The 15,284-nt window shown below is 42.7% G+C and overlaps 1 protein-coding gene across 2 annotated transcripts in view; it reads left to right on the forward strand.

Annotated features, from left to right (window-relative positions):
- The window catches only part of FHIT (fragile histidine triad diadenosine triphosphatase), a 797,037-nt gene that overhangs the window by 12,309 nt on the left and 769,444 nt on the right, over positions 1-15,284 (forward strand). The gene's annotated exons all lie outside the window — the stretch shown is intronic.

A 15,284-nucleotide genomic window follows, 5' to 3' on the forward strand; every position in this document is an offset into this window, starting at 1 on the left:
AACTACCAACACACCCTTAGGAGGAAGCAGGAGGAAAGGAAATTGAAGGCTTGTAAATCCAAAGAGACCTTGACCATGGAAATGTGCAAACTTCAAATGAAGGTATCACCGAACTTGGTTGCTCATACAGATTACCATTCGGAAGATGCAAGTGCACAGGTTTCCCATGGTTGGCTTTAGAAAGGGAAAGATGTGCTTTTGTAGGGGTATGTGGGGGTGAAAATAAATGCATTCACATTTTAATGTAAACTGATGTGAATTTGCATTTCCTGAACTAGTATGTGAACTGGAGCACAATTATCTTTCAGCATCTATTTAAGGTATTTCTATACTGCCTCTCTGAAAATAACTTTTCTTGTACTTTTCCAAATGTTTTGATCCAACTCTGTGATTAAGAATGTGTACACAAATGCATGCATTAGGAAAAATATGTATACGCAGTTATACTAAGGGAAAGTGCTTTCAAGCATGCATAGACTGGGGGAAATGGTACACAAAAATTGTACATATGTTCATGCAGCCCTTAAAAAAGGAAATAGCAAACTGATGTGGAAATGGGACAGAACAACCTCATGTTGTAAAACATGCAAATGGAACAGAAAGGGAAACAGACGGGTTTTCCCATTCCAATCTTTGCATCAGTCAGTTATAGCTCCTTACTGTTCCAAAACGCTATACAGGAACACATTTTCCTTGCCAGTTTCATTTTTGTGCCTTTACAACAAACACTGTATATGAAGCATCCAGTTTTAGAGCGAGGGAAGAGCATTTGTGCTGCCCATTGTGGATGTGACTGACTTTTAAAAGTACTGTCAAATGTGTTGTCTCTGTGTGAGTCCCTTTCTGTCAGGCGGAGTAAAGGAAAGCTGTGCCACAATTGCTTTGTGAGGTAGACCATTGTGCACATTTCTGTCTTGCTAGCAGTAAGGGAAAGAGGGAAAATCTGAAAGGCACTTGACAAATAAAACAAGTGAACATTAATGTTTTGTTCTGATGCTCATAGAAGTTGTGCAAGTAGACTCAGCACACAGCACCCTCAGATGGTTAAAAGAGAGAAAAATGGAATAAGGAACCAGAGCCTTTATTTATTATATTTGCTCGGTGATCAGAGATTAGATGCAAATAGGCAAAATGACACTCGTTGCCTTTTGGAATGAGATGTGACTAGAAAGGTGCTAATTAAAAGAAGGTGCTGACCCATCAAACACGCTCTGTAGTTGTGTACTTAGCAGTTCTAGAAGTCTGTGCATCAGTTATCTTGGAATATAGATACTTGGATTGCTACTGTAGGTGGAGGATGCTGTAGCATTTAAGCATGGCTGGCCCATGGGAAATGCTCCAAGACATCTGAGGCCTAGAAGGCAAAAGGCAGGCTGAGGTCAGAATCTGGTGAAGGCAGGGTGAGTGCTAGTGAAACTAGTAAATCTGAGGAGATGGTTTTCAGGACAGAGAAGAGTGGGAATGGACAAAAGTGGAAAGGAGAGATCTACCCTGTTAGCTCAACTAGGGGCATATGAAGAATCATAGAAACATAGAAACTGAGCAAGTCAGAAGGGGTCTCCTGAACCATCTAGTCTGACCCACGGCTCCAGCCGGCTCCGCTCACGACATGCCTACCATGTGCATGTCTAGCCTATCCTTGAACACCCTCACCGATAGGGCTTCAACCACCTCCCATGGAGGCCCATTCCATACCCTCGGTATCCTAATTGTCAGGAAGTTCTTCCTGGCATCCAAGTTGAACCTTGGTTTCTTGACCTTGGCTCCATTGGAGTGCATTCTGCCTTCCTCTGCAGGGGAGAAGAGGTCTCTACCCACCGCCATGTGACACCCCTTCATGTACCTGTATGTTGCCAACAGATCCCCTCTGAGTTTCCTCTTTTCCTGGCTGAAAATATGAAGTGTGATGATGATTTAACTTATTTGTTGTAAGCCTCCCCGAGGCTTCGGTGAATGGGGCGGCATAAAAATGTTTTAATAAATAAATAAAAATGAATAATAAAATATCCAGTTTCCTCTGAAAAGACCTAATCCCTGCTTGTCAGCTTTCCAGACTCTGGTCTGCTTTGCAGCAGCTCAGAATCTGAGTTGCTGGCAAGCATGCTGAAGGTTCATGGGGTGCATGCGTGAAACTGAGTTTCATGCCCTGCTCAAGCAGCACCGTAGCTGGCTGCTGGGAATTGTGGCTGGCATGCCTGTTCACTGCATCCTTTTTCTGCATGTTGCTGTTGCCTCCAGTGGCAGCAAGCGGGAAGGGAGGTTGGATGCTGGGAGTGGCGGTTGGGGAAGGTTGCCAGTTGCACAACTGGAGGGCCATGAATGCTCATGGACATCTTGACTGGGCTCAGCTCTCTTTCTTAGGGAGGGATGGGCACTGGAAGAAGTCCAACAGGAAGGTGTGAACTGGGCTCTGGAGAGGCTCAGCTCATTGCTAAGCTGGAACTTGCATTGCATACAAGGGATTATCAGGATGGACATTTTTTCATTATTTTCATTTGTGAATGTTGATAAATCAGAACAAAAACAAAGAAAAATCAAAGAGCAGAAAAGTAGAGTGCTACAGTTTCCTAGCATAAGATTTTACTATATTCACAACAATAAATAATATGCAGTGTGTACCACCATTTATTTTACATATGACAAGATGTACTTCTGTTCTTAGGCAAAATTATGCATGAACTTCAAAAGGGACCAAATATACACATATTTGTCCATTTGTAGATTATGTCTAAAAACTACTCTTTCAAAAATTGAAAGAATATTGAAGTCCTCAACTCACTGTCTCATATAAGGTAGCCGTGTGTCCTTGAAATGTTGTACTACTTGTCTTTTAGCTGTCAAGAGAGCACAGGGAATCCATTTATGTTGATCAGGAATGGAAAATGATATAAGAACAGGGATGAGCAGTGAGAGAACCAAATATTATGTGGAGGGACAGAACAAGGGGAAAAGGAGTTGAGCCTAGCAAATTCATTGGACCTGGAGTGGGGCTTTAGATCTTGTTTCAGATTCCAGAGAGGGGTTGAGTCTGCTCTTCGGTGTTGCCCTCCACAGATTCTGGGGTAGATTTTTTTCTCTTTACATAACTATATTTTGCCTTGGGTATGTTTTTTAAAAAATATTCTTAAAGTAATCAGCATGATTACAGACATCTGGGATGCTGCTTTTAAAAAAGAGAATGTATTAGTTCTGCCTTGGGTTTTGTCCAATAATCTATCCATTGAAAAATAAAAATAGGAAGCTGGCTCCAACCTGTCGCAGGACAGAGGACTTAATAACATTTACTTCCATTAATTACCTAAGCAGCAAAGCCAGAAGTCATGTTAAGCAAACTCCCTCTTATTGTTGGAAAAGGGAGGAGATGAATTTAATGTACTCATTAGAGGGCTTAAATGAAAATAAGGAAACAAATCCAGGAAGTCAGAAAAAACTTATGTGGTTTCTCCACCATGCTGTAAACTTTGTTAGATTTTTAATAGGCAGAATCCAGGAATTAGTGACTTTCTTTACCTTGCAATTTCTTCTCTACTGCTTTAAAGATGAAAAAAGTGAGAAATTTATTTATGTTGCTAGCTCTGGGAAATTATCACAGAATAAACTGTGACTGCATCTGGGTAGTGGTGTGTCCTCCGATAAAAGAGGGGTTCAGCAGCCAATGAGCTCCTTGCACTTAAGTTACGAGCACTTAATTTTTTTAAAATAAAGCTAGTTTGATAAAAGCGGCAAGCAATTCACAAAAAAGGAATAAATCAACACAGAAACGTTATAGCTGTTGCTGAAACAGAAATGAAGGTGAACATAAAAACCATGCAGTTAATTAAGAACAGTTGATATAAGCAGCTAACACAGTTTTTTCAAAGACTTTCAGTGTAATCTTATTCATGTTTGTTCAGAAGAAAATCTCACTAAGTTCAATGGGGATTGCAACCAGGTAAGTGTAGACTGCAGCCTTAAGATGGCAATTTTATGCCTGCTCATCTGGGAGCAAATGCCATTGAACTCAATGGATATTTTTCGAGTATACAAATGAACTCAGGATTACACCGTTATAAAACATCATGATGGGAAAAATTGGATAAAAACAGAGTGAAACAATGCTTATGCTTTGTCCAGAAGCTTGAAGAACTTGTTCTCAGATTGGTAAACCTTGCCAGGGAATGCTGTAGGAGTGAGAAGGTCTGTGCTAGGCTTCTGTTACTGAATCTCCAAGGGGTTCTGCAGCTGAACTTAAATTGGGCTTGGATGCAGAGGAGCTTTCCCTAAAGTATGGTGCATCTTGCTGGACCTAAAAAGTCTCAGGATGACTTTTGCTTTATGTCACACCATGGGAAAACATTTTCTCCACTGGGGATTCAAAACTCTGTACACTGTGGGAGAGTCTTCACATTGGCAAGACTTCTTCTCTGGAGCTGGGGAGATAAAGAGAGGCGAGTCTCTTTCCTGCACATATAATGGTTGTTCTGTCCAACGATTAAATGCTCAGGAATGCTGCAGCTTTTTTCAGCAGCACATCACTCTACGCTTGCCATTTTTTTTCCCTACTACACAACTAGCAAATGTACAGGAGCCATTTCATGCCATCTGATCACCTAATCTGGGGTTTCTTCATTTCAACAAAATAATCCTGAAGCAGCAGCAGCAATACTTCAAAGTTTTAGAAGTAAATAAGATTATCCCACACATTCGGTAGGACAGGAAGGATGGTATGAAATATTTTCTTGTTCTTGGATCCTGCTAAGTATTAGAGCCAAAATGCTAGAAACCGTAATGAGAGAATCGATCTGTAGAAATATGTAGTAGAAGGGTTTATTGAGTTACAGTCAACACGGATTTACAAAATACAGATCACATCAAAGAAACCTGAAAGCCTTTTCCAATATAGTCACCGAGTGGGCGGAGAAGGCAGGCATAGTGCCATAATATGTCTGAGTAGCAGCAAGGCCTTTGACACCGAACCGCACAGGAAGCTAACAATAGTTTTGACAGACAGCACACTGGTTGACATGCAGGAAATAGTGAGACATTATTGATGATCGCATCAGAGGTAGGCAGAAGGAACACAAATCTGCAGTCTGTGACCTTACAAAGACCAGCTGCAAGGGGAGACAATTGTTGTTGTTTTTCCTCTAATAGTGTCTTGCTATGCAGGAAGAAGGGTGGTTTTATTCATAAATCTGACAAGTTTATTATGTCCCTCTTTTATTTGTCATGGGCAGCATGGCGTGTACTTGTGTGCATACATACACATAGAAGTACAAAGAGCATCTGCTCTTCCCCTTTGTGAATAGCATAAAACAGCAGCAGCACAACAATTTTATGTGAGACAGAGCCAGACTGCTTGACTTCCATTTCCACTAGAGAGGTGTGGTTTGCAGACGTACTGATAGCCTTTCTTCTGAGACTGGACCTACCTTCTCGGCAGCACCCAACTGCACAGGTGGAACAGCTGCCAGAAAACTAAATATTGTATAATGTTAAATTTCTGTATTTCAGCCTTTTGATTGGTGCATGCTGGCTAGACAGCCCCTCAGACTACCCATGTCATATAAATGTAACAATAGATAAATAAAATGATAGCAATGGTCCTTTTTCAGCTTGAGCCAGTGTGATTTTATAAGTGAGGGATGGGAATACTTGACTACAGTATTCCTATTTTTCTTGCATTCAGCATTTTCACTTCTTTCCAAAATAGGAAGAATTTTGAAAATTTCTTATTCAGAAAATAACTGAACAAAAAATCTCAACCATCCACCAGCCGAATAGGTATATAGGGAGGGATGTATTGTACTTTTCTACTGTTATGGCTGATACAGGGGAGGAGCTTTCCAGAAAATGGGACCCCGGGATTCAAACCCAGAATTTTACAAAGAAATCACTCCAAGCCTGTATCAATGAATCTGTTCATCTGGGTTTCTCCAGAAAGGAACAGATTTGATTTTTTAAGGGTCTCCCATTCTTTTCCCACTGAATATGAAGAAATTGGTACATGTTGGTAAACTCTTATCTGCAACGCATTGAAATAAAATATCATCCTTTCTTAGTACAAATTGTAGCAGCACCAAAGACAACTAACTCTCAGCCCAACCTATCTGTTGTGAAAATAAAACTGAGAGCAGCAGGAGGAAAATGATATAAACTGCTTTGACTTCTTTAAAAGAAAAAAGGTGGGGTATAAATCAAATGAATGGGCTTCGGCGAATGGGGCGGCATAAAAATGTTTTAATAAAATTAATTAATTAATGTCTCTAAGAAATATTCCCAGAAGTACATTAACAAAGGGGTAGAAGCTACTGTAGGCTATTTGTGGACACTGTTTTTCCATAACGTTCAGTTCATGCTCAATTTTACCTTAAAAGAACATGAGTTTCAAGAAAGACAGGAGCATAACAGTCCATTTAGTTCAGACCAAAGGTCCATCCAGTCCAGTATTCTCTTCCCACGGTGGCCAGCCAGGTGTCTATAGGTAGACCACAAACAGAAGGTGAAGGTGGTATCCCTCTCCTGCTGTTCTTCTCTAGCATTTGTATTGACCTCTGATTTGGCTTGTGACCTCTGATCCTGGAGGCAGCACATACCAGTAATGACCAGTTACCATTGATAGCTTTATCCTCCATGAATTTGTCTCAGTCCTTAATATTGATCATAGTAAAAAAAGATGCCTTTTTTCTTGCTTATATGGCCTTGAGTGTATATACATAGCAAAACTTCATAAGAAGCTTAGGTGTGTGTGCATGTGCGCACCCCACCCCAGCAACAGAAACCAAAATGGCACACATTTCTCAGTGCAAGTAGGTCATGAAAACACTCCTAATTGAAACCCACATTTAGACAATCTCAGGCATTATTGGCACAATGCTTTATTTTAGTATTTTATGTTTCTGATTCCATCCACCCATCCATCTCAGTTTATTCTATTAATATGGGATGTGCAGTGCAAGTCCTTCAGATCATATGACTTATTTCCAAAAATGCTCAGGACAACTGTGAAAAGAAGGAAGGAAGGAAGGAAGGAAGGAAGGAAGGATAGTGTTTACCAAAAACAAACAAATAATGCATTTTAAGTTAATTAGTCAGGACAGTAGTTCCCTCCTAGGCCTGATTAAAAGAAGAAGAAGTGATCTTCTGAACTCCCCCCCTTTCCCATTTATCAAAGAGATGTTTCATCATATTGCACATCTGCAGCCTTTAGAACAAATTCTGGCAAGAGCACTCAGCATTACCACAAGGAAAAAAGGCTTAGATGTTTCCCCAGGATAGGGGGAATAAAAGTAGCCCCCCTATCAATTCCCATTTCTCAGGCAGAATGATGCCTTTAACACTCAGTAATGAAAATTTTTATATGTGAGGAGGATTACCAGCATCAGCCTGTTATTGTCCTTTGATGTGCCCCAGAAATATTACAGTAGAAGTTATTAAGGAATAAATTGTGGGAAGCAAATAGCCCCTCTAGCTCAGTTTGCCACTTTGCCCTTTAGTCAGGTTCTGCCATGGTGAATTTCTTTCTTCCATGGAGGTTTGTTTACCTTCTATTAGCTTGGTAAAGCCTTTTTTAAATGAAAAAGACGCTGGATGACGCAGTGTAAAAAATCCCGAATGCTATACAAATGATGGGGAAAAGATTGTACATCAGTAACTACTCTTGTAAGTCAAATAGTTCAGTGGAGTTAAAGTGAGATGGTTTGGCCTTTTTAAAGCATTTGAATATAAAGTGATGTGTTGGCTGGTGCACTCTTGGATTTTCTCTAAAATGGGGAAAATATAGACATGTTTTATGGGGTGCCATATCTGACAGCAAGGAAAATTCAATTAGAACAATCTGCCTGGTTTTTAATTAGTGCATAATTTCATTTAATTGGTACTTCAGATATACAATTCAAGCTGGCCTTCCCCAACCTGGTACCCTTGAGAAGTGTTGGACTATAACTGCCATGGTTCCTGTCCATTGGGCTTGCTGGCTGGGGTGATGTCCAAAATATCTGGATGCCACCAGCTTGGAGAAAGCTTTTCATGAGGATCTAAGAGCTGGACATGTGGTAATGGGTGGGCAGATGCCTGTTTGCTAGATGGCTTTCATTAAGGCCACTGAAGATAAAAGGCCAAGTGCTTATTAGTACTTTTCTCTGAGGATTAATTAGTTTTTCTCTTTCTGGGGAGGAGCCATCCTACTTAAAAGCCAATTTGAGTAGAAGATAAGAAGTGGATAAGTGGCCAGAAAACATGGATCCTATGCCATCTGTCTTGTTTATTTTCACTTGGCAAACCTTTGTTTACTTGAGAATGGAGTGATAGTTAGACATAGATACACTTGTAGGAATTCTAACCAGTTTCAGTTGTGACATGTGGACACACACACACTTATGTGCAGCATCTTGTATTTTGTTCTTCCATTTGATAGTAAAACTCCCAGTTAGGTTGGTTTACCATAGCTATTCCACAAGCAGATAAGTGATATTCTGTGGTGGTAAGTGAATATCTTTGTTGTTTTACATATCTCATTATAGCATTATTTATGGATTAAGTTGCCCTTTTAAGTTCAAAATAAATAAAAATTGATGACAAGAAAAACACACAAAGAAATTGCTATTGGGCTGGAGAAATTCCCACCTTCACTGTTTTTCAAATAGATTATAGCATAAATTACAAAATACCTTTTGGTTTTAAGAGGGATACTGAAGGTTAGTGGATCAATTTATGTTGAACTCACAGTTTTAAGAGTTTTCAGTTTCAATGTTTTGTATCAAACACTGGGTTGTTTATCCAAATTTACTTTCCTATTTTAAGCTTATAAAATTTTTTGCGTAATGGTTTTTATGGTTTCTGGTGAGAGCATGTACTCCATAAATTATGCTTGCTTTAAAAAACAACCTGTGTTACATTCTTCTGTGTTGCATTTTTATTGTTAAGAAGAAGAGCTCTGCTAGTTGCTTGTTTGCCTGGCCATCCTTGATCATTGTGTGAAGAGGTGTATGTGGGGAAGTTGTGCATGGGCATTGCATATGTGTTCACATGTCCCCTCCAGTTGATTCTTCATATGTTACAGGCAAATGTCTGCATTGGGGAATGGTAGAGCTCACATCTCAGTGAGAATGGAACAAATTAGATTTGACGAGTTCCACTACTATAAACAAGAAATACATGCTGCTAGGTTTAATTCCAGCTGCACAAGTGTAGTATCTATTGGAAGCACTGTTGGTGCGGAGTGGGTAGGGGGAGAATTGTCATGAGGCAATATATTTGCTTGCTTTTAAGGAGTTATTATGGCTCCAGTTATAATGATGATGAATACAGATGGTTAGGCAAGTAATGGATTAACATTAGTCACTGATGCAGTAGTGTGAAAATTTAAATGCAAATTACCCTCTTTCAACCTGGTTTGCCACCTTGCCTATTAGGTCAGTGCTCGTTCATGTTGAAATCAATTACTTTTAAGGACACAGGTGGCCTTTGTAGCAATGTAGTTAGCATGCATTACCCAACATGTTGATGGCAGATATATAAGCAGTGGATAGATTCTTGTAAGTAGATGGGCAAACTGAAGGAGGGTTGGCATTTATGTCCACATCTCTTCTGTTCAGCCTTCCCCAAGACCTCTCCTGCCTGGGAGACTGTAGCCCAGAGTGAGAGAGACTGTGCTGGTTCACCAGCCTTGTTGTGACATGTTGGGCAAGTGCATGGGGAAAGCTGCAGGGTTCCTACTAGGGATGTGTGAGGAGTCCATTTTGGGGGTAGAAATCTGTTGGATTCCCTGGACTTGGGTCCTCTATGACATGTTCATGAGTCCAACACTTGCTAGCAGTTGAGCTCCGTGCGCTGCGCAAGCGGTGTCTGTCTTCTGCCCTAGGCGCAGAAGCCTTTGTTGGTGCTGCTGCACTTGACACAGAGAAAGCCTGCAGATGGTTCAACCTTAGTTTTGCCAATTTCTATGCATGTCCTTTTGGCTCAGCTTACTTTCCAAGCTGAGCATGAAGGGAAGTCTGTGAACAGGAGAGATTTGGCACATCCCTGGTCTCCACACCAGGGGACTTGATAAATCCTCTTTATGGTGAGTATTCCACATCACATTGCCTCAAATGTTAATATGCTGGGCACGGCTGCTGGTAGCGTGAAGGCAAAATATACAGCTAGGTAGAGCTGCATGGCCAGCAGCACTTCTGGAGTGACCCTGTGTGGCTGCCCTTCTATGGAGGCCTTTTCAGGTGGTTTTCACATTTTGCTTGTAATAAATATATTGAACAACTCTGATGTTGTGAGATAGAAGCATTGGCATTTCTTGGATCAGAGGAATGAGGAATACAGGTGTGTAATGGTTAGCGTGCAAGGAAGAATCTACTGTAATTCAGATACTGGGGGCAGATGCCCTTCTCCAGGTGCCCTCCCTGAAGGAGGTTAGGAGGGGGACTACCTGGAGAAGGACCTTCTCTGTGGTGGCACCCCAATTGTGGAATTCGCTCCCCAGAGAGGTTCTCCTGGAGGAGTCACTTTATTCTTTTCGGCCCCTTTTTATTACTAAAACCTTTTTATTTTCCCAGTGTTTTAAGATATGCCGGATTTAATTGGGGTTTTATTGTTAGTTGAAGTTTTAGGACACTGTTTTGTCTTTTACATTTCATATTGTTAAACCATCCTGAGACTTTGGTAATGGGACAGTCCAGAACATTAATTAATTAATTAATACTGGACCTCTCTAGCCAGTTGACATTCAGGCAGGGTTGCACAATATGAGGCCGGTGGGGAGATTTCAGGTGCCCCTTCCATCTGCTAGAGGAACTCCAAATCTCTGTTGCAGTTTTTCCCATCTCTGACTGGGAGCATTCATGCTATGGGTGGAAACATTCCTGTAGCACTATGTCAGGGTGGCACAGCAGTCTTCAAGGCACATGCGGAGATGAGAGACATCACATTCACACAGACTCACTTCCTGGTGTGCACCTGCGTAAACATTTGGCTCACTTGCCAAGAAGCTGGACTCCTGGCCACAAGAAAGCAGGCTGGGGTCTGGGGAGCTGAGCCAGGAAATTGACTGGGTCCCCACCCGCAAAACAGATTCCTCATGCATCCCCAAGGCAAACTAGGGGATGTGGGAGAACATTTTTGACCTGGCTTCAAGTCCACGCGGAACATCAAACAATTTGGCCAGAAGCACACTATCTCCTAGCAGAGACGACTCTGCTGCAGGGCGTGCATCGGAAAGCAACTGTTTACTTTGAAGCCAAATGCAGCCGTCTAACCTGGCCAGAGTTTTCTGTGCTGCTAAATCTAGCTTTTGTACAGTGGAGGATGGAGCAGCCATTCATCATGGCAGCGTGCAGTGCATCCACATGAGGATCAGCTCTAGGACTTCTCATGTAACCTTTGTTGCTAAACTAGGATTGAGGAAAGAAGCCTTCAGCAATCACAATTTTGTTTTAGCTATGATGGAGTGGCCCCTTTTCCTGCCCATCAATAGCAAACTTCCCTCAGCTGCTGAGTCCTACTTACACAGGTAGTTCTCTCTTGCAAGGTTCTCTGTATGCTTTCATTCTCAGAAAGCAGAAGGCGAGATAACAAAAGCAGTACCCTGAAGCAAAACTGGCTAGCTACAGTTGGAGAAATGGCCTCAGGTTACTACAGCTCTTCTCTCTTCTCCTGGGAACAGCGCATCTTGCTTTCGCTCTTGCAGGAAAAAAGCTGTACTTTTTTGGAACACTGTTTGTTCACCATAGTATTTAGACATGAATCACTGCCTACAACTAATGGAACTGCAACTCTCCTCATATTCTTCACATGACAGGCTTGGAAAGAGTCCTTTTTTCTCCTTAGGTATATTTTGAGTTTAATATTTATGAGCATGTCTGGAGAAAAGCCTATGAAAATAGGCTTAAAATATGCATCTAATGCTCCCATGGTGTTGCTAATCTTCCCAGGTCTGTAATATTCTAAGCTCTGTGATAGGGATGGGGACCCTCTGGCCCTCCAGATGTCATCAGTTCCCATCAGCTCCAGCCAGTACGGCTCATGGGCAGCAAACGTCATACAACTCCCCATCGCTCCACAGCTTCCTGTGCTGCTTGGGTATTCCTTGGCAGGGTGTGACATCATGTCATGCTCTCACAGGAATTCCAGGAAGTGTGGGAAGTTGGGTGGCCTGGGTGACTGGCACTCCACACACAGCTTCCCCCGCTGCCTGCAGGAGGCACGAGCAGCTGAGAAGTCTGCCTGGAGAGCACCTGCAAACTACATACCTTTTTTTAAAGTACTACTTAAACTTTTTTAAAATAAGCAGCTCTTATGCATTCTGCATGCAGCTTTCTCCAGCTGGCTCACTTCCTGGAATTCCCATGGGAGGAAGTCATGATATAATGACTTTCTGTGGGCATTCCAAGAAGTTGAAGGGTGATAGGAAGCTGCAAAGTGTCAGAGTGGCACATTTTTAATAGGGAAAAAGTCATCAAGAATACTTTAACTACCTGTTTATTAAGGTAAGTGGCAAACCCTCTTCCCCCAGAAAGAAAGTCAAATAAATTATCTCTTCCCCCTACCCTTCATGCAAAGCCAGGAGGAAAACGTCTAGCCTTTCTGTGGGAAGCATCCTCCTTTCCCCCCAAAAAAACTGGTCAGTAGGGTTGGCACTTGTACACCATGCTATTAAAAATATTGCAGCCTTAAGCTTGCATCAGTCTACACCACAGGGATCTGCTGGGATCTTGAGCAGGTTTTGCCATGATGCTTCAGCTGGGCCGATGTCTGTCCTGAACTCAGATGTTTCCCCTGTCCTAAGAGATTCTCCAGTTCCTTCTTGGGCTGGCACTGCTCCTGCTGATCAAGGTTTCCACTCCATCTCAGTGTTACTGCATTACCAGAGTAGGCATTGCCCTTTTGTTAATTTAGCAGCTCATGTTTTCATCTGCTGCTGTTTGCCATCAATGTTTCTGGTCCATTGAGCTTGCTATTTTTATGGTCAGTGCAATGAGAATACTAGGATTTTTTTGTGTGTGGGGTGGGGGGGAGATAGAGAGAGACAGGGAGAAGGAGAAATACCTGTTTGAAAAGTAACTGCTGCTGACAGATTTAATGGGTCTGATCAATCATTCTTGTGCCAGCACAAGACATAAGCAAAGAGCTACACCAACCAGTCAGTCCAGGCAGATCGGCGGACGCAGCAGGCTGCAGCATGGCAGATGTCTGCAGAAAGCCACTCATACCGGGAGGCGTGATATAGTGCAACGCAGTGGGGCACCACAGTGGTCACTGCTGTGGGCAGATCCAGAAGGGATAAAAAGCGGTCTAAAATGGGAATAAACCGATAACAGACTTGTGAGAACATGTCAAGCTGGGCCCAGTCAGTACCCCAGCATTTTTCAGATTCCTCCTTGTAGCCCAACCTCAGTCTCCTTTGCTCTCCACACTGAAGTCTCTGCTGGTGTTGCCAAAACAAGGCCTTGCTGAATGCAGAGCCAGTGCATGTTTATGCCTCAGGGTGGAGAGCAGCTTGGAGGTGGGATTTGCATTGGAAGCATGGCATGCAAGGGGGTCTTAAACCTCCTTCCTTGTGTGGACTACCCCATTCCTGTTCTCCAGATGATACTGCTTGTTGTTTAAGATTACAAAAAGAAATAAAACACCCTTTTTAAAAGATCATGTGTGTCACATATTGGCCTGTTGAGCCGGGAGGGAATCAACCGGTTAGGCAGTATCCTACCAGGTGACAACAGGTTGCCAAACCTGATGGTGCCAATTCTGCCAAGTGCTTCTAAATTCCAGAAGCTGAGAAGCAATCTAAATGGCTGCCCAAAGACATTTTGCTGCCCGAGACAGAGCGGTGGCTGGCAGCTGCTCTCCTGCTCAAGGCAAGGTACAATAATACCCAACCTGCTAAGCTATTTGGACACAGAAGGCACAGTATCCCACAAGCACAACTTGCCTCACTCTAGTAATGGGACCAATCCCAGCAACATGGACATTGTGCTGGGGAATTGTCCCCATCTGTAGTACGACTTCAGATGTTCCTGCCCAGAAGTGGGAAGAGACTGCAGACAATAGAGATTTGGAGTTCCTTGGCAGGTTGCAGGTGCAAATTGCACCACAGAGCATCCTGCTGGCCTTCTGTTGTGCAACCCTGTCTGAAAGTCAGCTGGCTGGAGAGGTCCAGCCTCTGAATTGCAGCACATTTTTCATTGCACGTTAACTATTTCACACTTTTGTTCTTCTAACCTCCGATCCAAGAAATGGCAAAGCTTCTAACTAAGCGCATCAGGGCTACTCTGTATATTATGAGCAGACTGGCTGCCTGACTGAGACTGCCTGAAATGGCCTCCATGTAAGGGCAGCTGCACAGGGTCACCCCAGAGAGGGCATAACTGCCCCTGGCCATGCCCGACTCATGTCAGAAAAGGCCTTGAGATGGGCACTGGAGAGCTTGAGCTTGGCTGCCTTGCACATCCCTGCACTCCACTGATACCTGTCCTGAAGCCAGGCAAGATTGAGAGCAGAAACAGGAGGCAGTGCTTCCTGCATTCACTCTGCTGGAGTCTCAATGTGAACATTCCCTGCTACACAAAACAAACATTGCACAGAAGCAGTGGAAGGCAAAAAATGTGGATAGTGGGGCAATGAAGTTACAGGGTGCCAGCATCAGCTGCCTCAATGCAAGCTAATTCAAGACACAAATGTTATAAAAATGCAGCTGTATACAGCACAGGCCCTGTATAGAGCAGAAGCTATTGATTACCCATTATCCTCAATGTCTTCTGAAAGAGAACCTTAACCTGCTGTCAAAGGCTCATCAGTGAAGGAGCTGGACCGTGAAAGCACTTTGTGGCAGCCCACCATCGGTGCAGTACAGGGCTGCAGAAGATGATGAAGGCAATGTGTGAGGAAGTTGTGGTGTGCAAGAGGTAGACTCATCCCTCCACCCACTTTAGGCATCCATCCATTCTTGACTGGAAAGGTTGAATTCCCTGAAGAGTGTATATCTCAATTGTGGTTATCCATTTCAGCAAGCAACCACATGTCATTTGTTTCTTCTTTTCTGCAGATGTGGAAGAGGCAGGGAGAAAGTGTGAGCAGCCCTGGAGCACTGCCAAAGGAGGGTTATATAATTTTCCTGAGACAGAGAAAGTATTGCGGTACTATCCTAGTGCCTGACTTGGCTAAGATGCAACTAGTATTATCCCAGTATTAATTCTGGAGTAGAAAGTAACACCATGCAGCATTGTCTCTACGAATCAGAAAGAGTGCCTTTGGCTATATTAAACTTACTCTAGACTCTAGAGTCTAGAGTATATTCCTTCTAAGTAGATGAGCAT

The sequence above is a fragment of the Varanus komodoensis genome, unplaced genomic scaffold (assembly GCF_004798865.1).
Source record: "Varanus komodoensis strain SLA01 unplaced genomic scaffold, ASM479886v1 scaffold6_4, whole genome shotgun sequence".
Lineage (NCBI taxonomy): Eukaryota > Metazoa > Chordata > Lepidosauria > Squamata > Varanidae > Varanus > Varanus komodoensis.